Consider the following 24,947-nt stretch of genomic DNA (forward strand, 5'->3'; position numbering starts at 1 on the left):
ATCGGGACTTGATGATATTAGTTTAAAAGGGAAAAGAGAATTTCAGGAATACCTTAGCAGGGGTTGGAGGAGCAGCTTTGCTCAAGTTCTTACAATATTTTGCATTTCCCCAGGGTGTCAATTTTAGGAAACAAAGTGACGGGATGATTTCTATCACTTGAGAAGCTGTGTTAAAATTTGATGCACTGGCAACAGCAAAAATTGTTATGGTAGGAATCAAATTGGTGCTTCCTTGCTGAAAATGAATGAAGCAGTAGTGCCTGTCAGTTTTTTTTTTTTTTCTCTGAGCTCTGCTTTTCAAACTTTAATTTGAAAGGGTGGGAGGAGGTTTAATGGAAATCTGAATCACTGTTAGAAGAGGACTGTATTTTAAACTTTGATTTCATCGTTGTCTCTATGTTCAGAAGAAAATTATGCTTTATACTTAGAAGTGAAAGCACTGTCAGTTCTAAATCTAATAATGAGGGGGAAAAGGAAAGAAAGGGGGTGCAATATGCACCATGTGAATGGATTCTGTAATTAGTAAATAAAATAATTACTTCTAAACAAAGCACTCTCTTTATATTGTAATATGAAGGATCTTAAAATTGTTTTTATCTTTTAAAATCATCAAAATTTTGCTTTTTAATCACTTTTGCTTATAATGTCTTATCATGAGGCTGAAGTTTACTAACAAACATGTCACTTGTGACCTTTTGCTCAGGAAACACCGACTAAAGCAATGGTCATTACCATTTTTTATCTACTGCTTTCCTGTCCAGGAAAACATCCTTATATAACAAAAAAAGACGATAACCACTGGATACGTTCTGCTCATGAAAGATTCAGAGTGCCTGGATGCCAGTTTTCTGTTTGAAATGTCACCAAATACATGTGCTGAGAGCTGATGATTGAAAAGCATCATCACTATCACAACAGGTTTAACCAATGTAGTGAGCCTTACTTAAGAGTCAGGCACCATGCTTAGCCTTTCTCATCAGGCCCTCTCACAAGCTCCAGGGTATCGTCCCTAATTATTAATCCTACTTTACATGTAGCAACAGTAAGGCATAATTAAAATAGGTGGCACTTGGTAAAACTGGTATTCAAGGCCAACTCCATCTTTATCCAGACCTTTCATTCGTATCTATTTTAAACTTTGAACAAAGGTGTGAAACATTTATATGACTTCAGAGATGATTTTTATTACACAAATAATTGAATCTGGCTCATAGTTTCCTTAAAATGTTCCTTTGAGGCTGAAATGTTTTATACTTGGTGTCCATCCAAATATGTGGTGGCAGGAGGCAAAGAAAATACAGCAAGTTCTGGTAGAGGCAGAAACAGATTTCAGGATTCTGTTTAGATTTTGAGACAGGCTGAAACCTGGACCGGAATCCAAAGCCTGTTGAAACAGAGTCACTGCTTCATCAGGATTTCCATAGAAACTTAACTCAAGCACAAAACCTGACCTAAGGCTACACAAGTGCATAAATGAAAACAGTTTACAATTACCATTTGGTTCAAGTTGATGTTTGGATCATAGGCTCACTTACATTGGAGTAGTGGGTTAGATTTCTGCAATGTCGACCTGAGCACTGACTCCTTCCTATGTCCACACAAAGGGGCCCCTGACTCTGCTTTCCGTTCCTGGATTAAAAGAAGCTCCTGAAGCCCTAGCCTAAAATGCGCAGTCTCAATAAGACATCAGATGAGTCCCTCGAAGATGTGAGAGTTGTCTCACTCTTGTGTCTTCCTCTCCTTCTTCATCTCTGGTGTCCTACTTGACCCGTGCCTTATGTCACGTGTTTGTACCCTGAACTGGGGACACGTGAAGCTGGGATGCTTGAACACAGTAACGGACAAATATGGGACCCTCGCATGTGACTGTCCGTTATTACTTTCTCAGGCTTTTCTTGTGTTTTCTTTTCAGATGAAAGCTCACGACTGCCATGAGAGTTACTATGTGAGAGTGTGTCGAACTGCATCAGTGTCTACCTTTAGCTCAATCCGCCTCTTGCTTGCTATTGCTTCTCCTTGTGGATGGTTCTTCTGTTGCATTTGCCAATCTGCATTGTGTTTCTTTGTTTTCAACTTAGTCTTCCACGCAACACTGATATTCTTGAGATGTGCTTTAGTCAGCTTTATAGTTCAAATATGCAGGAGACAGTTGTTCATTAATTCTTCACCATCCCAGGGATTGCAACTAGGTGAAACCATTCATTTTTAAACAACTTAACATTTCATTCACCATATTACATCAAAGAATAAGATGGCCCATTTCTTCACATTCCCAAATAATAAATTCATAATTAAACTTATATAAATGCACATGCATACATAGATCATTTATTAGTAATTAAAATAAAAAACCCACAAGTACTTCAGAAAATGCTTATTGGTCATGTAATATGTGTCAGCTTTTTGTTTGTTTTTATTGGAAAGGCATATCAGATTTATGAAGAGAAGGAGATACAGACAGAAAGATCTTCCATCTACTGGTTCACTTCTTAAATGGCCCAAACAGCTGGAGCTAAGCCAGTCTAAAGCCAAGCGTCAGGAACTTTTTTTCCCATGCTGATACAAAGTCCCAAGGCTTTGAATCATCCTCTACTGCTTTCCCAGGCCGCAAACAAGGAGCTAGATGGAAACTGGAGCAGCCAGGGCATGAACTGGTGCCAGTATGGAATCCTAGTACTTTCAACGTGAGGATTTAGCCATTGAGTGATTGAGCTGACCTTATCAACTTTTAAGTAGAGATCGGTCAGAAAAGTTGAAGATCTTCACCCTAGGGGAGTCTGTATCTTAACAACGAAGCTAAACAATAAAAATAAATATAGGAAATACTAAAGTATATAGGATGCAAGGTGAAAAGTGCTATGGAAAAAAATTAGAGTGTAATTGGGAGATCCAAATGAAGGACTATCTGGGGGAAGCAGAGGAGGAGAGGAAGTTAACACTAAATAGGAAGATCAAAGCAATTCTCCTTAAGTGGATATTTCCAGGTACAGAAGTTCCTAAGCAGAGTTGAGTTGTTTATCACATAAGGAAGGCTTTAGACTGTGCCAGAGAAAGAATAGACTGAATACTGACTGAAGCTGGGTAAGTCAAGACAAGATGAATACGTGGAAGAAAAAGCAAAAGATCAGAAAGGTTTAGAAAACAAGATTATTTTGATAGAGGTTGGTGGAAAATTCAAAATTTTGTCTTCAAAAAAGGACCTACTTCATACATTTGAAAGTCAGAGAGAGAGAGATTGATGTTCCACACGCTGGTTTACTCCCTAAGTGACACAATGGCCAGCACAGGGCCAGGCAGAAGCCAGGACACAAGAGCTTCTCTGGCTCCACCATGTGCATGCAGTGGCCCAAGCACTTTGACCATTATTTGCTGCTTTCCTGGGTACATTAGTAAGGAGGTGGATTGGAGCAGCTGGGACACCAACAGGCACCCATATGGGATCCTGATGTTACAAGTAGCGACTTAACTCAACTCTGGCCCCAAGATGTTTGTTTTACCTGAGAAAAATACAGAGCCATGCGAAGCTTTGAGTGATACAATGCAGTTTACATTTTGAAATGTTGGGGAAAAAATGACAGAATAAGAGCAGAAACAAGGAAAATGACTAGGCAAAGAATAGCAGTGTCACTGGAAGTGACGAAAAGTTGGGACTCTGGGTATAATTTCTCAGCTTCATTCTTCGTAGGTAAGGACTTGTATAGTGCAAACATAAATATATCCTATCATCACGTAGTATGAATTCTGATTTAAAACTCATGACAGAATGGAAATGTAGGAGGTGCTTTTTTTTAATAACCTAAAATAAGTATAGTATACTAGTTTAGTAACCTAAAACTTGGATAACATACTTTGGGGTTTGTGGAAACACACACACACACACACACACACACACACGTAGCTGAGAGTTCAAAAAGTCCATGGAGGATAGATAATGTGGGTATCATTGGCTAGGCTGCTGCCTGTTAAAACATGAAATATACTTTATCCAAGTGCTAATTAGAGTCCTTACTGCTTCATGTTTCCAAACCAGCTTCCTGTTATTGTGCCTTCGAGGCAGTAGATCGTGGCCCAAGGACTTGCACTCTGACCACTCCACCTGGAGACCCATCTCGAATTTTGGACTTCTGTTTTTGGCTTGTGCTACCCATAGCTGATGCAGGCATTTGGGGATGAAAAAATCTCCCTCTGTGTCTCTATCTCTTGCCCTTGAGACAAAACAACTCTTTTAAAAAGTTTATAGAAAACTTATTATCAGAAAACTTTGCATAATTTTCAAGCATCTTTGCACAAAACCAAACCTATATTTTAATTCCATTTTTGCACCAGTTGCAAGTACTAACATTTTCATGTATACATAGATGCAGTCATACATATACACATGTGTATGAATATTGCGCACATAACTATATACAGGCATGTCTATGTATTTATGCATAATTCAGGACAAAGCAATATGCAAATAAAATAATGCTGTTATTCTGTAGTTTTGATGAATATGTCTCTGAAGAGTAGAAGCCAAACAAGAACACCAGACTCCTAAACAGTGCCACAGTGATTTTTCATAACAACCATTATTGCCTCACCTGAAAAGTAGCATAAATCTTATTGCATTGGGTCTTGGAATAAGACAGGTTGGTAGGAGATAGGTAAATTAATCCAGAAGGGCACCCGACCCTAGAGGAAACCCCTCCGAGACATAGGGCTAGATTCTGAAGTGTCCCTAAGCTAACTGCTGGCTGGGGGATGGAGAGAAGGTGAAAATCTTCTTTGCCAGATTAGTGTGAGCTCCTTCATGAAAACATATTAGCTGCAATGAGCTGTCAGAGTACAATTTACTTTTTTTAAAAAAAAATTAAAAATTCCTTGGCTAGATAGAGAAGCATGAGTTAGTCTCCACGGGTGGAAACAGCCCTCTAAAACTGGGCAGAAATTGAGTGTTTGACAAACCTGTGGTAGTTTGATGATTAAAATTCCTAGTCATGGGTAATAATGCCAAGCTCCACAGAGGGCAAAATGAAAAGCTACCAGGATAATATTTGCTTTCATCTGCGCAGATATAATGCCGGGAACACCCGCTTGTGTGTGGTTTCTTCCTGGGGTGTGTTCTGAATCCCACAAATTTCAGTTCCAGGGAGAGCACAGTGCAGCAGCGCTGAGGTAGAGAAAAAAGACCCAATTTCTCTTGTCTGATTTAAAAACTGTACCCCACAGTGAGCTTCTCTGTTTGTTAAAAACTCTAATTGGTGTTTTCTCAACTTGCTGCTTGGCTGGTTTCTTTTTATTGATTTCATTTGGGGATTGTAAAGCTGTATTTGGAGCCCATTCCAGAGTTTGTTTGGAAGCTTAATTTTAATTTTAATGAAAATGCATTTTTAAAAATGTATATTACACTACCCTGCCGTTTTTGCTCAAATAAACCTGCTACTGTTTTCAGTGATTTCCAACCATTTTAGTGCCCTCAGCCTCACTTGCTAAAGGGACCCCTGTGCTATTCCTGGCAAAGTAGCAAGATCAAGTAGAAAAATGAATGTTCTTCCCTGCTTTTCAAGGCTCTTAAACAACAAAGGAAAATGACTCATTCAGGAGACTTCCTTGGGGATAATAAATCAGGATTGGAAAAGAGAAGGTTCCTTACCCTCCCCCACCTCAGGTCTAAACAGCTCTGGCTACAAGCAGAACTCTCTCATTATTCTGGAGACCTCAGTTCTAATGCAGCCAGGCAGGGAAGAAATGTAAATAGTCAGTAATCAATACTAGGGTTAGATTTAAGGTGCTGTGCACATGTAGGTCAATAAATAGAAATGCTCCAGATAACATGCCTCAATTTCTGTTTCATTAAGCTGTAAGAGAGGCTAAAGCCATGAGATGCAATGTGATGTCAACACTATTGAGGTATGAAGAGTACATTTTTTTTTAATTGGGAAGTCAGCTATACAGAGAGGAGGAGAGACAGAGAGGAAGATCTTCCGTCCAATGATTCGCTCCCCAAGTGATCACAATGATCAGAGCTGAGCTGATCCAAAGTCAGGAGCCAGGAACCTCCTCCAGGTCTCCCACATGGGTGCAGGGTCCCAAGGCTTTGGGCCGTCCTCCACTGCTTTCCCAGACCTCAAGCAGAAAGCTGGTTCGGAAGCAGGGCTGACAGGATTAGAACTGGTGCCCATATGGGATCCTGGTGTGTTCAAGGCAAGGACTGTAGCCGATAGGCCACCACGCCAGGTCCAAAGAGTACATTTTGAAAATTTTATCAGACTCCTAGGATGGAGCCAACAACTAGTTTAGCCACCACCTGTGAGGCCAGCATCTCAACTGAGTGAAGGTTCAAGGCCCAGCTACTCCCACTCAGCTGCCTGCTATTGTGCCTGGGAGACCTGGAAGGAATGCAGCCTCCTGTTTCAGCTTGTCCCAGCCTTGGCTATTGAACCCGTGTTTGAGTGAGTCAAAACGTGGGCAATCTCCTCCTCTCTCTTTCTCTCTTGTCTTTCTCTTTGCTTTTTTCCTTTCTTGCTCACTCTCCTTACCTCTTCTGTAATTTTCTTTCAAATAATTAAATGAATGTTTTTTTTAAAATGTTCCTGGAATTGATCATTAAGTCCATAATTTTCTTGCCCTCAAAATTATCTTGTAGGAATCTCTACTATATCAGGTGTCCATGATGAATACCACAGAATCAACTTCAACTCTTTCATATCTTACATCTGACAAGACATCCTGAGTCCCGGACGTATTATTTGAAATATTTTACGTGCTCCGATCTCGTCTGCTGCCATCACTATCTTAGATCAGGCTCTTACTGTCTCTTTGACAATCATGAGAATTTCTCATCAGTATCTTTTCTAACCTACCCACAATGCGTCCATTATTATCTTTCCGAAATTAAAACTGATAACCTCTGTCTTTTGTCTATTGCTTTAAAAAAAACAGAGTTTAAGAGGTTGGCATGGTTGTGTAGTCCTCTGGCTTTGGGATTAGCATCTCAAACGGATTCCAGTTCAAGTTCAAGCTGCTCTACTTCCAAATCTGGCTTACTACAGAGAGCTTGGGACATCAGTGAAGAACGTCTCAGGGCCTTGGGCCTCTGAACCTATGTGGGAGACTAGAAGCGACTCCTAGCTCCTAGCTTTGGACCACCCCAACTGGTCCATTGCTGCCATTAAGGAAGTGAATTGGCAAATGGAGTTCTCTTTGTCTCTATCCCTCTCTGTAACTAATTTTCAAGTAAAATCAATAAATCTATTATTATTATAGTCTTCTACAATATTTGATGCTCTTGGACTTATAGCTGCAAAGATAATTATGAGGCTAAGGATCTTTAACACATAGTTCCAGTGTTGGGTCTAATGGTTAGGAGGTAGTTAATATGTGCTGGGCCTGGCACAGTGGCCTAGTGGCTGAAGTCCTCGCCTTGCATGTGCCAGGATGCCATATGGGAGCCAGATCATGTCCTGGCTGCCCCACTTCCCATCCAGCTCCCTGCTTGTGGCCTGGGAATGCAGTTGAGGATGGCCCAAAGCCTTTGGACTCTGCACACATTTGGAACATCCAGAAGAAGCTCCTGGCTTGGATCAGCTCAGCTCTGGCCACTGCAGCTACTTGAGGAGTAAAATCAGTAGACAGAAGATCTTTCTGTTGTCCTTCTCTCTGTAAAATGTGGCTTTCTAATAAAAATAAATTAATCTTTTAAAAATTGCCTCTGTGCATATCGGCGTGACTGGGCTTGATTTCTAGCTTAACTGCCCGTTGCAATTTCCAGTTAATGCAGAGGCCCAGGAGATAGCGGCAGTGACTCAAGTGTTGGTCCCTGCCATTCACATGGGATTCCTGAATTGCCATGTCCCAGAAATCACAGGTATTTGGGGAGTGATCCAGCTGGTGGGAGGGCTCTCGCTCTCTCTCTCCTCTTCTTCCTGTCTCTCTCTCCTCTCTCTCTTTCTTCCACAACCTCTTTTGGTTTTGCTGTAAAATAAAAAAAGAAAGAAAACAGGCATATTCATACTCTTGCTTGAGAGTAGCTGGAATCCTCTAAGCTTCATACAAATCATTCTAGAATTAGCTGATGACAAATATAAAGCATGGATATTAATTCAAAAGAAAAGCTCCTTCACTAGATCAGTATGAATTTGAAACTTGAAACAATTCACTGACAACTAGTGCCACATTTAATTCTCACTGATGCCTTTTTATAGAGTGGAAGGTACATCTACCAAGCCATGTTGTGCCAACCAAAACTCTCCGCAGAAAGGCAGCAGGGAACCCAGTGTGGTGCAGACATTCCTAGTTTGACACTCAGAACCATGTCTGTACTTGTAGCGATAAGAGTGTTCTTCATCTACAAATGACTTCATTCCTACACATGACAGCAGAAAGATAAATGAGGCCGTTTTATTCTCATATTTGAAGAAACAAAACTCAGTAGATTTTTATTAGAAAATTCTTTTTAAAATTTAATTTTATTTTTATTAGAAAGGCAGATAAACAGAGAGGAGAGACAGAGAGCAAGATCTTCCGTCTGATAATTCACGCCCCAACAGGCCACAATGGCTGGAGCTGAGCTGATCCAAAGTCAGGAGCCTGGAGCCTCTTCAGGTCCCCCATGTAGTTGCAGAGTCCCAAGGCTTTAGGTCATCCTCGACTGCTTTCCCAGGTCTCAAGCAGGGAACTGGATGGAAAGCAGGGCTGCCGGGATCAAAACTGCCTCCATTATGGCATCCTAGCACATGGAAGGTGAGGACTTTATCCGCTAGGCTACCACGCTTGGTCCCTAGAAAATTCTTGATGCTCTGAAACAGAAAATCTAACTTACTTACTGAAGGAAATTCAGGCAATAATTTGCAGATGCCAATATGCCATAATCTGAACACATATGATCAAATTCAGATTCCGTATTTTGACATGAATAGTATTGAATAAGTGAAAATGATACTTGTGTTTGTTTCTAAATTATTGTATCTTTTCATGAACATTTTTTTTTTGCTTCATATGACATGTATGGCCTCCAAATAAATGGAAATACTTCTATTAAGTTCATTCCTTTTCTGAGAAGTACCAGAAAATAGTCTAGGGGCTAGATTGTGGCACAGCAAGAAAACTGGCTGCCTGTGCTACAGCATCCCATATGGGTGCCAGTTTGAGGTCTAGCTACCCCACTTCTGATCAGTAACCTACTCTTATGCCTTGGAGAAAGCAGTGGAAGATAGTACAAGTGCTTGGGCTTCTGTATCCACATAGGAGATTCCTATGGAACTTCCGGCTCCTGGCTTCTGTCTGGCCGAGGCTTAATCCATTGCAGCCCTCTAGGGAGTGAACCAGTGGCTAGGAGATCTCTCCCTCTGTCTTTTCCTCTCTTTCCCTGTGGGTATGTGTGCATATGTGTGTGCACATGTGTGTATGTCTCTTTCCCTTTCTGTAACTGAATTCCAAATAACCAAATAATTCTTTTAAAAAAAGATTTATATGATCGTCACACAGTACTCTCTGAATGACCTTCTAAACCACATTTGCAAAACAAATTGTTTATAAGTTGGAAATTTTAAACTATCTAATGGAAATTATAAACTGAACCTATTGATCCAGAAACTGCTCAAAATTATTAAATTAGAATGCTACATCAAGATATTTTAGTCTGCACCAAATATGAGATTCATCTTGGACATACCCTGTTGTCCAACCTTATTGTTAAATTATAGCGAGGCGTGGTAGCAATTAAGTCACGTGACATCTCAGGGCTGCTGTGGATTCCTATTGCTCATACTTCTATTTTTTTCCTGATGCCCTTTGTCTCTTCTTCTATAACTTTTAATCATTTTTAGCATAATTCTAGGGAAACTTTCACTTTGATTTGCATTTCCGTCTTCTTCTAAATATAAAGCTTCCTGATCTCCTTGGAAGAAAGGTGCTATAAGAATTAATACAGAAATAGACCAAAATTAGAAATATCATCACATTAACATCTTTTTCCCAATAGTTTGGTAATTTTGACAATGTACTATTTTTGTGCATCATGGGGTTTCACAGTGATTGTAAATTAAAGCTTTTTCTTATGAATCCTTAAAATGTGCCTGCCTTGGTAAATTCTTGACTTTCTGAGAACTTCATTTAAGGAAAGTGATGCTCCCTGTCATTATCTCTTACCTTAATATATCAATGACTGAAATAAAGACTAGGAAAAAAAACCATATTAAGGCGTAAACAAGTAGACAAGCCCCTGGTACCAGCAACTGGCAGCCGACCCCTGCATCACTAATGTCAGCTCACCTTCTCAAGACACGTTGTGTTTCAGACCTCAGAAACCGGAACAATGCTTTCTTTCATGCTCCCTGCCCCCTCCAGATCCTGCATCTTAAATGTAAACTGAAAAATTGGTACTCACTATTTTTTTTTTTTGCTATTTCTCCATAAAAACAAATGCCAGATAGAGATGTGAGAATGCTTTACAGCGTGTGTATGTATTTTTTAAACCCCTAAAGTACTCCATTTTACTTAAAACTAGCAATAATTCATTGACTTTCAAACTTCCAGATTAGCATTTGGAAACATAAAATTGTTTATTGGCCTGCTTTGCAGGATAAATAGATGTCTGTTCAGTCCCATTAGTCTTAAACCCATGATTTAGGATTCTCTTAAATGTACTAAAATTAACAAGACTTAACGCTGTGGGTACAGAAAACGACAATACGCAGTAATAAGTCATGCTGAGAATTGGATATTGGACAGGATTTCAATTTTTAATCTGGCCTCTCAGTTTGGGTGATCCTTCTTTTGTGGCAACAGATCAGAAAATATTTGCTTGTCAATAAATGTAGGCAGTTGTACACCACAGCAGACCTGTGTAAGCCTGAAATTTAGAAGGTAGTGCCAAGCCAGAAGAATGGCTGGAGAGAATATGGTTTGATTTTCTAAACCACTGAGTGATTTGGTAATTGTAGTTTATATTGGCAACTGAATTCAAGATGTCACAGTTTAGTATATGGCTAAGGTCAGTTATTACTTCATTATAATTATCTGGGGGCATCATTATACCATATTTGAGTGAATTTCTTTCAACAGCTGAAGAATTGTAAATGTTTCTCATTCTGTATTGTACCATATTCATGGAAGGTAACTACAAGAAAATGCCACTTTGAATTTTTATGAGGTGGAACTCATGGTAATTTATGCTAGAGCAAACTTGGCCCACTTTTATATGAATTATCTTGAACAAGTTAATAGATTAAATTCATAACATAATTAATGATTTCAGAAAAATGAGTATTTAGTTAAGAGAATACACCACTTTCAAGGCCTTCACAATCACCATTATACTTAATTAATACAATAAGTATAAATCACTTTTGTCTATCATATAAAAAATGAACCATATGGTGTCCTTTTTCATATGACAAAAATATTTAATTTTTTTTTTCATTTCTGAAAAAGATATAAAGGATACTTCCATTACTAGTGGTATCACATTGCACCAAAATCTCACTTGTCTGGCTCAACAGATTATTTTGAATTTTACAGGATTTTTTCCCTTCATTGTGTCATTAGAGCTGATTACCAATAACACACAGCAGGAAAGGGAGAGAGCTTTCCCACTGGGAAGTTCACAAATGTAAGTTTCACCAGTAGTGTACTAAACAATTTTTGACTAATCATTTCAACATCTATTTTTGTGATTAGCAAACCAATCAAGAATAAGAAAAGGCCAGTGCAGTGTTCATCAGCACAGGCGATGGGCAGAGGGGATCTTTTATTTTAATCCTATCCCCTCTAACATTACTAGAATTGGTTGGCTGGTTGGGCTCTCACCCACTCCTATTGTTAAATGCAGGCTCTGGGAGAATCCCTGGCCATGAAACATTGTATTACTATTTTGAGATACCCATTCCATTTAAACTTAGGAGTATTTTTTGTCACTTTTCGGCTTCCAAATTAGTACAACATTGTTAACTTTCTTGTTCTTCAGGAGAAAAAAAAATCCTTTCTGCTCTACATAAATGTTTTTTTCAATAACATTGTGTATTCAATGACATTGTGAGTAAAAAATGCTACAGTGCCAGGTTTTTTTTTAATCACACAAAGACTTTAACACGAAAATGATTTTTTTTTCTGCACAGTTTTCTGTAGATATTTTAAGAATAAAATAATTTGGGCCTGGCACGATGGCTCAATGACTAAATCTTCACCTTGCAGATGCCAGGATCCCATATGGGAGTCAGTGTGTGTTCCAGCTGCTCCACTTCCCATCCTGCTCCCTGCTGGTGGCCTGGGAAAGCAGTGGAGGTTGGCCCAAAGTCTTGGCATCTGGCCCTCATGTAGGAGACTGGGAAGAAGTCTCCTGGCTCCTGGCATAGGATCTACTCAGCTCTGGCCATTGGGGCCATTTGGGGAATGAACTGGTAGATGGAAGATCTTTCTCTCTGTCTCTTTGCAAATCTGATTTGCCTTTCCAATAAAAATAAATAACTCTTATAGAAAGAAGAACAAAATAATTCAGAGGCGGTATGTTTTATAGCTGATAAAACCACTGCCTATGGCCCCAACATCCCATGTGAGTGTTGGTTTGAGTTTCAGCTGCTCCACTGCTAAACCAGATCCCTGCTAATGTGCCTGGAAAAGCATCCTAAGACAGTCCAAATACTTGAGCCCCTGTATTCAGATAGGAGACTTGGATGAAGCTACTGACTCCTAGCCTCAGCCTGGCCCAATCCTGATTTTTGCAACCATTTAGGGAGTTAACCAGTAGATGGAAGTGTGTGTGTGTGTGTGTGTGTGTGTGTGTGTGTGTGTGTGTGTGTGTGTTTCTCCTACTGTGAAACTTTCTTTCAAAGAAATTAATACTTTTTAACAAAGAATAAAATACTTAAAGCTACATAATATACATTAAGGAGTCCCAGAAGGCTCCTTCTGAATCATTCATCCACTATGTTTTGACTATTCTGTGCTTAGAATCTACTATTGCTACAAGATTTTAGACCTTAGGAGGCAAAAAGTACTATATAGATGATCCCTAAGCCTTCCTTCTTTCCTGGAACCAGAGTATGATTCAAAGGTACAAAAAGATACAATACGTACTGTACTATCAATCACTTTACAACTCCACTGGAGAAGCAAGAAATTATTTGGCAAACAGTTGTACCAAAATATCTTTTTCTATCTCAGTTTATAAATAATTGGCAAGATGTCATGATGTAGCAGGCTAATCTTCCCCGTGGTGCTGACATCCCGTATGGCCACCAGCTCATGGCAGTTGCTCCATAGCTGGCCCAACTCCCTGCTGATGGTCTGGGAGAGCAGCAGAGGATGGCCCACGGCCTTGGGCGTCTGCATCCATGAGACCCAAAAGAGGCGATAAGCTCCCAGCTTCAGATTTCATCCAACTCTGGTTGTTTCAGCCATTTGGAAAGTGAACTAACAGATGGAGTCCTCTCTCTCTCTCTCTCTCTCTCTCTCTCTCTCTCTCTCTCTCTCCCTCTTTGTCTGTCTTTCTCTCTGTAATTCTGCCTTTCATGTAAAATAAATAAATCTTTTTTTTTAAGAGTGCAGATAACTGGATGCTGCATATCCCATTGTGTCCTATGTTTTCATCAAACTTCATGTTAAATTTTTATCAAACAAATTGAGCATGACTATAGTTTTAGTAATTTTGTGACCACTATAAGATACTTAGCTTATATGAGTGAGGCTGAAAAGAAGTTAAAAAAAAATTCCTTCCATTTAGTCCTTACAGATTAGAAGTTTACCTAGTACATCACAATAAACCATTTATAACACCCAGAACTGAGTTTTCTGTCAGTTGATGTATTTGGTAACTCTAATAACAATGTGATTCACTGTAAATCATAATTTATTTTAATTAAAATCTCTTTCTATTAAGATGTTTCTAATAGTGCTGCTGATGAAGTGATGAAGGAATGAAAGAAAAATATTCTAGCATTAAGGATTTGATATTGAAAAATTTGAGATTAGGGTAATCACCGTCTCAACCACAAAAAATTATATATGGGCTAATTTCAAATACTAAGATAAAAAATAGAGCTAGGTGCGGTAGCCTAGTAGCTACTGTCCTCGTCTTGCACTCGCTGGGATTCTGTATGGCACTGATTCATGTCCCAGTGTCCATGCTTCCCATCCAGATTGCTGCTTGTGGCCTGGGAAAGCAGTGGAAGATGGCCCAAAGCCTTGGGACCCTGGCTCCTGGCTTTGGATCTGCTCAGCTCCAACCATTGAAGGCATTTGGGGAGTAAACCAGTGGATGCCAAGTTCTTTCTGTTTCACCTTCTCTCTATAAATTTGCCCACATGGGAGACCCAGAAGATGCTCTTGACTCCTGGCTTCGGATCAGCCCAGCTCCAGCCATTGCAGCAACTTGGGAAGCATATCATTGGATGAAACATCTTCTATGTCTCTCCTCCTGTCTGTATATTTGACTTTCCAATAAAAATAAAAATACAATCTTTTAAAAAGGTAAGTAATAAGATCATGCTTTAAATAATAAAATGCCCTCATTTTGTTCATTAGAATTTTAAATAATTGGTAGTGTTATGTTTATTATTTATCACTATTTTAATTTTAAGAATAAATGGCTTGGGCCCAGCGGCGTGGCCTAGCGGCTAACGTCGTTGCCTCGAACGCACCAGGATCCCATATGGGCGCTGGTTCTAATCCCGGCAGCTCCACTTCCCATCCAGCTCACTGCTTGTGACCTGGGAAAGCAGTCGAGGACGGGCCAAAGCTTTGGGACCCTGCACCCGTGTGGGAGTCCTGGAGGACATTCCTGGCTCTTGGCTCCGGATTGGCACATCATCGGCCGTTGTGCTCACTTGGGGAGGGAATCATTGGATGGAAAATCTTCCTCTCTATCTCTCCAGCTCTCTGTATGTCTGACTTTGTCATAAAAATAAATAATAAATCTTTAAAAAAAAGAATAAATGACTTATTATGCTGATGACTTAGGTTGTTTGAGAAATATTCAGGCATTTTGTGAACCATCCTAAAACAAAAGAGAAGAAGACTAAAGGATGTTTAAGATATGAGAGTACTTTGTTTGCTTACCGTTCTCACACTTTTTGAAATTGGATATATCACACATTATATATAATGCATCTCATTTAAGCCAAATATGGCATTTACTTAATCAGCCACTTATGTCCCAAACATTCTGAGAAAAAAATGAATTTTAATATTTCATGAAATCAAAACAGTGAGATTCTATATTTAAATATGTTTGTGTGTATATTTGTATTTGTATTTATGAATGTATGTATAGCTAGATTTGTATACAGATGCATATGTAAAAGTCCTTTAAATTATAAAAACACACATCTGTTTATAATGAAAATGTCCCCAAGATTCTTGTGAGTGATGAGGAGGGAAACGTTGAGCTGTTTATTGTGTTACTAGTCATGATAAAGCAAAACTTTACTTCCCTGACAAACTATGTTACTTTCTATGTGCCTATAGTTCGGATGAGCCTTACCTTTGCTATTTTTTTTTTTTTTTGAGCCTTGTTTTTTGCTATTTCTGTTGGTTTGCCCATAAATCCTTTCTGCTGGATCTATGATGGCTCTGGAAATTCTATCATCCCCACAGCCAAAAAAATAAATATGTTTGTATTTCTTATAGTAGTCTTTGTTGATTTGAAATCTATGGATAAACACAAAACAAAACATACAAAACTTTCTTTTCAATATAACATTGCCTAGTTGCCAAAATAACATGTCTGAGTTTTCTGGAGGAACAGTTTAACTTAAGCTTCATGGCCTTGAACAGCACTATTTTTACCTTCACAATCTTCTTTTGAGAAAAACAAATGCTGAAAACATATATAGTCTTTTAAAGTATGTGAAGGATATTTTAGCACACTTCCCCTAAACACTGCTCACACAAATTCTGTTTGGTTTTGCACACAGTTTATAGTCATAAATCAGAGTAGCAACACAATTGCTGACTTTTGGAGACAGATTCTTGTTCAAGGGATACCATGCTCCCCGGTGACCATCTACGGTGACATGATCAGCAGATGTCTCTGCACGTGGAATACTCCCCACCCTCAAATTAAAGATGGACAATGTCTCGCTTTCCGTGACCACCAGACACCCCGTAACACTGTCTGGTCAGCTTGCCTCAGCAAGCATCCTGACACATATGTCTTCGCGCCAGACTTTCCCCAAGGAAACTCCCTGGACTCCAGAGAGAGATCACACCCTGCAATTTCGTCAATCTGGGAGTGTATCAATTTCCAGAAGGTCTGAATAGGGGCCTTCCCCACCATATGTGCCTAAGTGCCCCCTTTGCACTGGATTGTCCTCAGTGATTGTCAGCACTGTTATCAAATATTTCCCTGATATTATCAGGCCTCAGGAACCAAAGACTCTATCAAACAGGTCCGATGCCAAATCAGGAATATATACAATGGCTTTTGCCTTGGCCTTGATGCCTTATTTGCTTCTTTGGAGAAATAAACTATTCGTAGGAGGATGATAATTTTCCAATAAAGACTTTTATTTATTTACATCTCCTTTAACCTGCACTTAGAATTTGCACTCATTTCATTTCTTGTATTTGTAGAAAGGCAAATCACTTTTTACACGGATGAATATTGAAAGAAGCTTTCCTACATAGTTTGGAGTGACTATTTCATTGCAAGTATTAATATATTTTGTTTTTGAAAGTTAATTGTAAGAAACAGATGCGCATTTTGACATTTAGACATTATTTTGGATTTATAAATATGTTTCTCAAATAATCAAAAATTGAAATAATTCAAAATATTTCTTCCAAGAATAGGCAAATATGAATTTTTGAAATGGAAATTTCATGATTATGAAGATTTTTATGTTTTTTTTCTGCTTAGTTCGCTTAGTTCTCAGGTGTTGAATTTGACATAATTCTGTAGAACATAAAAGGCAAAACAAGCTATCAATTAATTGAGACTCTGTCCTTTTTAATAATAGGCATACGAATTTTGAGTTTGAAGTTGTCAATTTCCTTTAAAATATCCATTTAAAATACGTTTATTGCATGTGTTCACACAACTTTCAATCCAAACCACATACTTTGGCCATTTGAAACTTTTTTTTTTTAAAGATTTATTTGTATTATTTTTTCATTGGAAAGGCAGATATACAGAGAGGAGAGACAGAGAGGAAGATCTTCCGTCCGATGATTCACTCCCCAAGTGAGCGCAACGGCCGATACTATGCCGATCCGAAGCCAGGAGCCTCTTCCGGGTCTCCCACGCGGGTGCAGGTTCCCAAAGCTTTGGGCCATCCTCGACTGCTTTCCCAGGCCACAGGCAGGGAGCTGGAAGGGAAGCGGGGCTGCCAGGATTAGAACCGGCGCCCATATGGGATCCCGGGCGTGCAAGGCGAGGACCTTTAACCACTTGTGCCACCGCGCCGGGCCCCATTTGAAACTTTTTAAAAATAATATCCACTTTATTTTCTGCATTGTGAATTTGGGCTTTTCTGTAACATTATTGATTCTGCATGTGTCTGCTGAGCATCTAAATACTCCTGTATCACAAGAATTTTAAAGACAGCAAGGACTCTGCTAGGAGCAAGCCTTAGGAAGTGATGATCTTGACCATTAGCTAATATCTCCTGTGGGAAACATACACAGATAAGTACCCAGGCAATCAGATAGTTTGAGAGAAAAGATCATGGGAGAAGCACATCAAGGAAGGAGAACCCAATCAGAACATCAGGAAAATGAGAAGTTTATGTGCTAGACCCAAAGGCAGTGCAAAGCAAAGCACATGTGGGGGCAAGGTGAGAATGCAGAACCTGCAGAACTTTATAGGAATGGGCTAGAAATGAAAGGTTTGGGAATCACAGAAAAGAAGTCACATTTCTTCTTGAGGAAAATGAACAGCATAGAAATAAAGCGGTCCTGAATATCAAGAAATATCACTCAGGGTTTTGTGCATTAAGTTGTTGCGTGTAGGGCCTGGTGCGATAGCGTAGTGATTAAGGTCCTCGCCTTGCACGCCCAGGAACCCATATGGGCGCTGGTTCTAATTCCAGCAGCTCTGCTTCCCATCCAGCTCCCTGCTTGTGGCCTGGGAAAGCAGTTGAGGATGGCCCAAAGTCTTGGGACCCTGCACCCATGTGGGAGACCTGGAAGAGCTCCTGGCTCCTGGCTTCGGATTGGCACAGCTCCAGCCGTTGCGGCCACTTGGGGAGCGAATCATCGGAGGGAAGATCTTCCTCTCTGTCTCTCTTCTTCTCTGTATATCTGATTTTCCAATAAAAATAAATAATTTTTTTTTCAAAAAGTTGTTGTGTGTTTCATTGGCATTCCATATTGTTGTCTCCTAGTATCCTGGATGCTTCAGTTTTCACCCAGCTCCCTATTAATGGACTGGGAAACAAGTACAATATGGTCCAAGTGTTGGTGTCCTATATGGAAAACCAGAATGAAGCTTCTGGTTCTGTCTTCAGCCTTATCCTGCTCATTCCCTTCTTGAAATGAGCTGTGGTTGCAGAATCTCTGTGTCTCTCTTCTCTGTATATAACTTTCAAAATCAGTAAATAATAATAATAACAATAGTAATAACAACAACAATAATAAAATACAACTCAAAGTCAAATGATAGGTTTATGTTGAAAGGGAAAACAAAATGAAAAAAATAACACAAAAAGTAGCTGCAGTAGGCTGGGCTAACACTGACAACACTGTGAACTAGGGGTATCAGTGGATATGGATAAAAACACATTCAAGATATATTTAGGATTTGATTGGGTGTGAAGTGCAGGTGAGAAAGCTCTCTAATGTGATACATAGATTTCTGTTTGAGCACTAGGTGTCTGAGAAGGAAAGAATGAGCTCAGAAGAAAGCATGAAAAAAGATTTATTACTTCCGCTCATATTTCCTCAATGCCTACTATTTTCTGGTTACTACTGAGGCAGATTCCTGGACTATACTATGAGCATCACCAAGTCAAAACTTTGTTCTTCTCCAGCAGCTTTACCATTAACAATCGCGTTGAATTCTAAGGACTAAACAAGGCAGAAAAGGGAGATGGGAAATGTGAATGATGATGGCAGGAAGCATTAATTTTGCATAAGAGAGACAGAAATAGCTTCACTGAGAGGGAGAGATGAAAGGAGGTACAGGGAGCGAGCCACGCACGCTGATAGGTGAACAGCTTTCCAGGGAGGACACAGAAAGTGCGAAAGTGCTCACAATGCTTCTTAGTTTACGAGTCATATCTGCTTCCCATTGAAGAACTGTTATCCAGCACCAATAACATTAACATAGTGTATATTATCTTCTAAATGCTTTTTAAAATGTGTATTATTGTGATTTTCCATGACAGTTTTGTAGATAGAGGGTCTCCCCCTTTCCTTTTCCTTTCTCCCTATCTATGTTTCCTCAGGTCATTTTCTCCCATTTTATCACAGCAGTATAGTTGCTTCGTCACAGCTACAAGTTTAACATTTTGCTATTTAATTGCATCATGCCATGGTGGGTGAAGACAAAGGTGGAAAATCCAGTGTCATATATTCAAGGCATTTTAAACCGTTTCATTGGAAGACCTCCTTTTATTCAGAAGCACAGATGCCTACTGCATTGTATCTCACTTCCCGGCATGCTAGTCTCCACTATACAATTCATCTGTGAGAAAATATGTATATACTTATTCACCTATATATCTATTTTATATGAAGTTTGCATTATATCAGAAAGAACCTGAGAATATATCCAAATAAAGTGAAGTCTACATATGAGAAAGTGACCTGTATTCATATTCAACCTGTATTCAGAGCAACACAATTCATAATAGGAAAAACATGGAAATAAGCCAGTTGCCTGTTGAAAGAAAAATGCGTAAATAAACTGTTGTACATATATTTCATGGAACACTAAATAGCCATTAAGAAGAATGAAACTACCATTTGCCAAAAAATGGTCCCAGCTGGAGACCATATGTCCAGTGAATAAGTCAGTCCCAAAGGGCCGTATATGTGCTCTCCTAACTGCTTTATATTTAGAGGTTGTTAGGGTGGTGCAGGAGGTGGCGTATATTCTGTTCTAGTCTCTCAGACCAAGCCAAGACCACTGTAGTTTATGTGACCTTAGCAGATGTTGATATACACCTGCAGTAAATTTTTCTACCTTAAAAGAAAAAAACTTCGTCTTTACATCTCCCCCTCAAACAAAACCATGAATTAGAAGAAGACATGATAAAAGAAGATGTGAAAAATACATACACACAAAGCATACAGAGCATAAAGGGGCCTTTGGAAGGAGCATCTAATGGAAATACTACTTGCTAAATATCATTTTTTTTAAAAGCGCAAACAACCAAAGTTCTGAGAAGATAGCTGAATAAGGAGGTCCTGTACTTACCTTCACTATTGAAAGCCAGAGAAAAAAGGATGGACTGCATACCCAGGAGACTGGTGGAAGGAAATTTCAGTGAAGGAATGATGGGAACGATGAAAAGCACAGACTCTAAAAGCCATCAGAGAGGCAAAAAGTGCACAGTAGCTCCCATCATAGCTCCCTGGACTAGAGAAAAGATAAATGGAAAGCTCTGTGACTCCAGTTTCACTGAAAATAGTCAGCACTGACTATAGGAGAATCACACGGTCCTCAGTACTTTCAAGCCAGTCTAGAAAGCTGACTGGGACCTAAGCTCCTCTTTCCTCCAAAGACAGGGCCAGCATTGCCTCCTGTTATCGTCACAGCCCTGTAAAGGACCTGAGACAGCACAGTACTTGCTAAACTGCACTTCGTATTAGGGAACATCAAGAATCTCAGAGTTGTCCAGAACCAGGACACTTCACAGGTGGAGATCATAACTCATTTCATGTTGCAGCTAGGGGATTTCCGGCATAAACCCCAAAGTCATATATCCTGGAAATGTGACATGTAGGAAAGCTTCCCTATGCTTTCTGGGGTGTGGCACCAGCAGCCAATATGTAAGAAGGAGAACTGACCTGAAGAAGTTTGTTTCTTCAACCCTTAGTATAGGGTACTTGGTACAAGTCCCAGACACACCTTTTCACCTGTTTTCTGTTTATCCTCTCTGTAGTTTTGTCTTTCCAATAAAAATCTTATCCCTCAGGCCTGGCGTGATAGCCTAGCAACTAAAGTCTTTGCCAGGATCCCATATGGGTGCCAGTTTTAATCCTGGCAGCCCTGCTGCCCATCCAACTCCCTGCTTGTCACCTAGGAAAGCAGTCGAGGACAGTCCAAAGTCTTGGGACCCACAACCATGAAGGAGATCCAGAAGAGGCTCCTGGCTCCTGGCTCCTGGCTCCTGGCTCCTGGCTCCTGGCTTCGGATTGGCTCAGTTCCAGCCACTGTAGCCACTTGTGGAGTAAATCATTGAACAGAAGATCTTCCTCTCTGTCTCTCCTTCTCTCCATATATCTGACTGCAATAAAAGTAAATAAATCTTTTTTGAAAATCCTATCTCTCATCACTGCTGTTTTCTCCGCATGTTGCAATTTTTACAGCACAGACTAAAATGAATGAAGATGTCTCCAACGTGTTAATAGTAAGTTTGGAAGACAAGAAAACAAAACAGAACAAAGTTTTCAAAATGTTTTCATAAATATATAAATAACAGTCAAAGTGATGAAACAAGATTTAATGGGAAGGTAGAGGAAGAAACCAGAAACTACGAGATTTGAGAGGAAACAAAGGACTTGAAAACTAGGGCACGCAAAAAAACACAAAGAAAAGCAAATTAAACAAGGCAAGGAACTTGGTTTCATAGAAGACAAGAATGTAATAAAACACTTTCAGCTATGACTAAATTTTAAAACAAGGTGTGGCTAGTGGTCCTGCTGAGTAGGTGAAATGAGTGGGCTTCAGAGAATTGAAGTGTGAACATGGTTGAGAAATTGAGGACCGTGAACAGTCTTCACTCTCAACAATTTCTGTTGTGAACAGAAACTTAAGTGAAGAACTCACGGGAGAAATAAATTTGTTTCATTTATTTATTTTAGGAGAGAGAGACTTGGCAAGTGTAAGTGCTGATTGGAGAGCGTCCGTGTTCCTATGGTTGCACAAAGGGAAAGGAACCAAGCAGAAAATGAAGAACAGGCTTTAGAAGCGAGAGGGAGACGAAATGTGAGTTCTTGATGTGATTGAAGGGAAGAAGGTGTGCAATAAGACAAGGTAAAGTTACCACATACTGAAAGTTACCATTTCTGCCCTGTTACGAGAAGAAACATAAAAAAATGGAGAATGAAGAGGAAAAAGGAGAAAGACAAGAAAATCCATCACTTACAAACCACTGAAGAACAGAGGTGTGTGCGTGTTTGGCCCCAACAATAAAACCAAACAAATATTGCCGTATGTTAATGATCCATTCATGGCAAAAGATCAATAGTCACCAGGCCCATTAACTATGCTATAGGAAAGATGTGCCTTGGCATTTATCAACTGGAGACCAACAAGTCAAAGCACCCCAGGAGATATGCAAATATCTGGAGATAGAACAGCATGCTGCTAAATGAACACTGGGTTATAGAAGAAATTAAAGAGGAAACAAAAAAATCTTGAAATGATGGGGGTATCAACATAGCATATCAATACTCTGGGACATAGTCAAGGCAGTGCTAAGAAGGAAGTTCATTGCAATTAGTGCCCATATCAAGAAATTAGAAACACACCAGTTAAATAGGCTAACCATATGACCAAAGGAACTAGAAAAACACAGCAAACTATTTCCGAGATTAACAGAAAAAAAAAATCAGAAAAGGGAAAAAATAAATCAAATAGAGACTAGAAGAGCAATATATAAGATCAATGAATCAAAGAACTGGCTCTTTAGGAAAATCAATGAAATAGAAATAGAAATGAAATAGATTCCCCTGTTACCTGTAGATTCCCCACTAGCCCAACTAATCCAAAAAAAAAAAAAAAAAGAAGGAGAAGATATGAATCAATAGCGTCAGGGACAAATAAAGGAAATCAAACGCCATTGCTTCAGACATACATAGAATAATCAGGAACGTTTACATACAACTATTTGCCACCAAATCAGAAGACCTAGAAAAAAATGGATAGTTTGTGGACACATATAATTTACCACAATTGAATAAGAGAATATTAAAAATCTAAATAGACCTATAACCAGGACAGAGATTAAATCAGGAATTAAGCCACTCACAACCAAAAAAAAAAACCCCAAGACCGGATGCCTTCACTGCTGAATCCTACCTAATGTTTTAAGAACTTACTCTACAAGATATTCAAAATAATAGAAAGGAAGGCAATCCTTCCAAACTCTTTCCATGAAACCAACATCAACTTAATAGCAAAGCCAGATAGAGACGCATTAAAGAGAACTACAGGCTGATATTTATGACAAAATAGATGCAAAAATCCTCAACAAAACACTAGCCAACAGAATACAATAGTACATCAGATAGATCATTCACCTGGACCAGATAGAGTTTATCCTAGGCGTGTGGTGTTCTTTTAAGAGCCCCAAGAGACCTCTATTGGCTGTGAGTTTACACGGACAGTTAGGACATAGGATCTCAGTAGATGTTTAATCTGCTCACATCTTAATCTTGGCCTTCTCAGCCTCCAGTACCGGGGGAAATAAATTTGCATTATGAATAAGGCACCTAATCTCTAGCATAGGAGAAATAAATCAAATGGAAACTTAGGCATCTGCGGTAGGTTCTGATGTCTACGCTGGTGAACCCAAGGGGGCTGGGGAAGAGGAAGAGAATATATACAAACCTATTTTAAGAAAAATTCTCTAGAATTTAGATTTTTGGAACCATTGAATATAAGCTTTTTTTTTCTTTCTTCTAGATATTTTTAGGTCTAAAAGATAATCATAAAAATTCATATGTATATTATTCTTTAATATTTACAGAATATGTTAGCACATGTTGTAATAATGATTATTGCCTTCTATATTTTGAATATTTAGTGAAACTACTTGAATTGTTTTGATTCATGTTAATAATAAAAAACCACACCCACCAATACTCCCACACACATTTTCCTAATTCCATTTCTTTATTTTTTCTCATGCTATTTTTAAGCTTCTGCTTTGTTCCATTTTACATACTTTTACAACTCTCTGAATTTTTTCTGGAACAAGTAGCAGTACAAATGTTAAGTGACATTTAATGTTCTAAAGTTTATATTCCAGAAGGTTTTTACTAATTTAACCATCATCTATTGATTCACACAGAAAATAATGACAACCTTTGATTTGTTTATAAAAAATTAATTTCCAGTTAAATGTCATTTCTTCATAAAGAATATCAAATAAAACAAACTTTCAGAAGCTTAAAATATTAAGACATGTAAAAAGGTATCAAATCCCATAAATAAATATGTGCATATGAGTTTTTCAGCACATTTACAAAGATGCATGTAAATTGCACCTTTGAAAACAACTTTGCTGCATTTTTGTTCATCTGATCATTGCCATTATTACACTGAGTGTAGATAACATTGTTCTTTATGTCAGATACAGATCACAAAAAGAAGAAAATGGGAAGTATACCTTCAACCTGTTACCTTTCCAAAGTGCAAGTGTCGCCCTGCCCAACCCTGACTGGTTCAACTGCTAATCCAAACAAATGCTATAAATAATTCACAAATATCCTTACTCAAATGAGTTAATAGTGTGTGATAAATCCTGTAGCATAAATCAATTAGCTATATCAAAATGAACCAAAATGAACATACTGCCCGTTTAATCAGGCTTGGAATCCAAACCAAATCATCACATCTAGAATTTAAAAAGGAAAAAGAAAATAAATTAAGGCTTTGCAAAGATGTAGAGATACTTGGGATATGTAAACTAGATTAAGAAATCAAACAACTTATGATCCTTACTAAACCTGAAAAAATGGAAAACATTAACATCTCCCTTGGCACAAGATGATTCTCAAATCTATATGACATCGCTTGGCTCCATTTTTAGTCAGCATAATTTTGGCTTCTATTCTTATGTGGATAACAGCCAAAT

Source organism: Ochotona curzoniae, unplaced genomic scaffold (assembly GCF_017591425.1).
Source record: "Ochotona curzoniae isolate NIBS_2020 unplaced genomic scaffold, NIBS_Ocur_1.0 scaffold_4701, whole genome shotgun sequence".
Classification (NCBI taxonomy): domain Eukaryota; kingdom Metazoa; phylum Chordata; class Mammalia; order Lagomorpha; family Ochotonidae; genus Ochotona; species Ochotona curzoniae.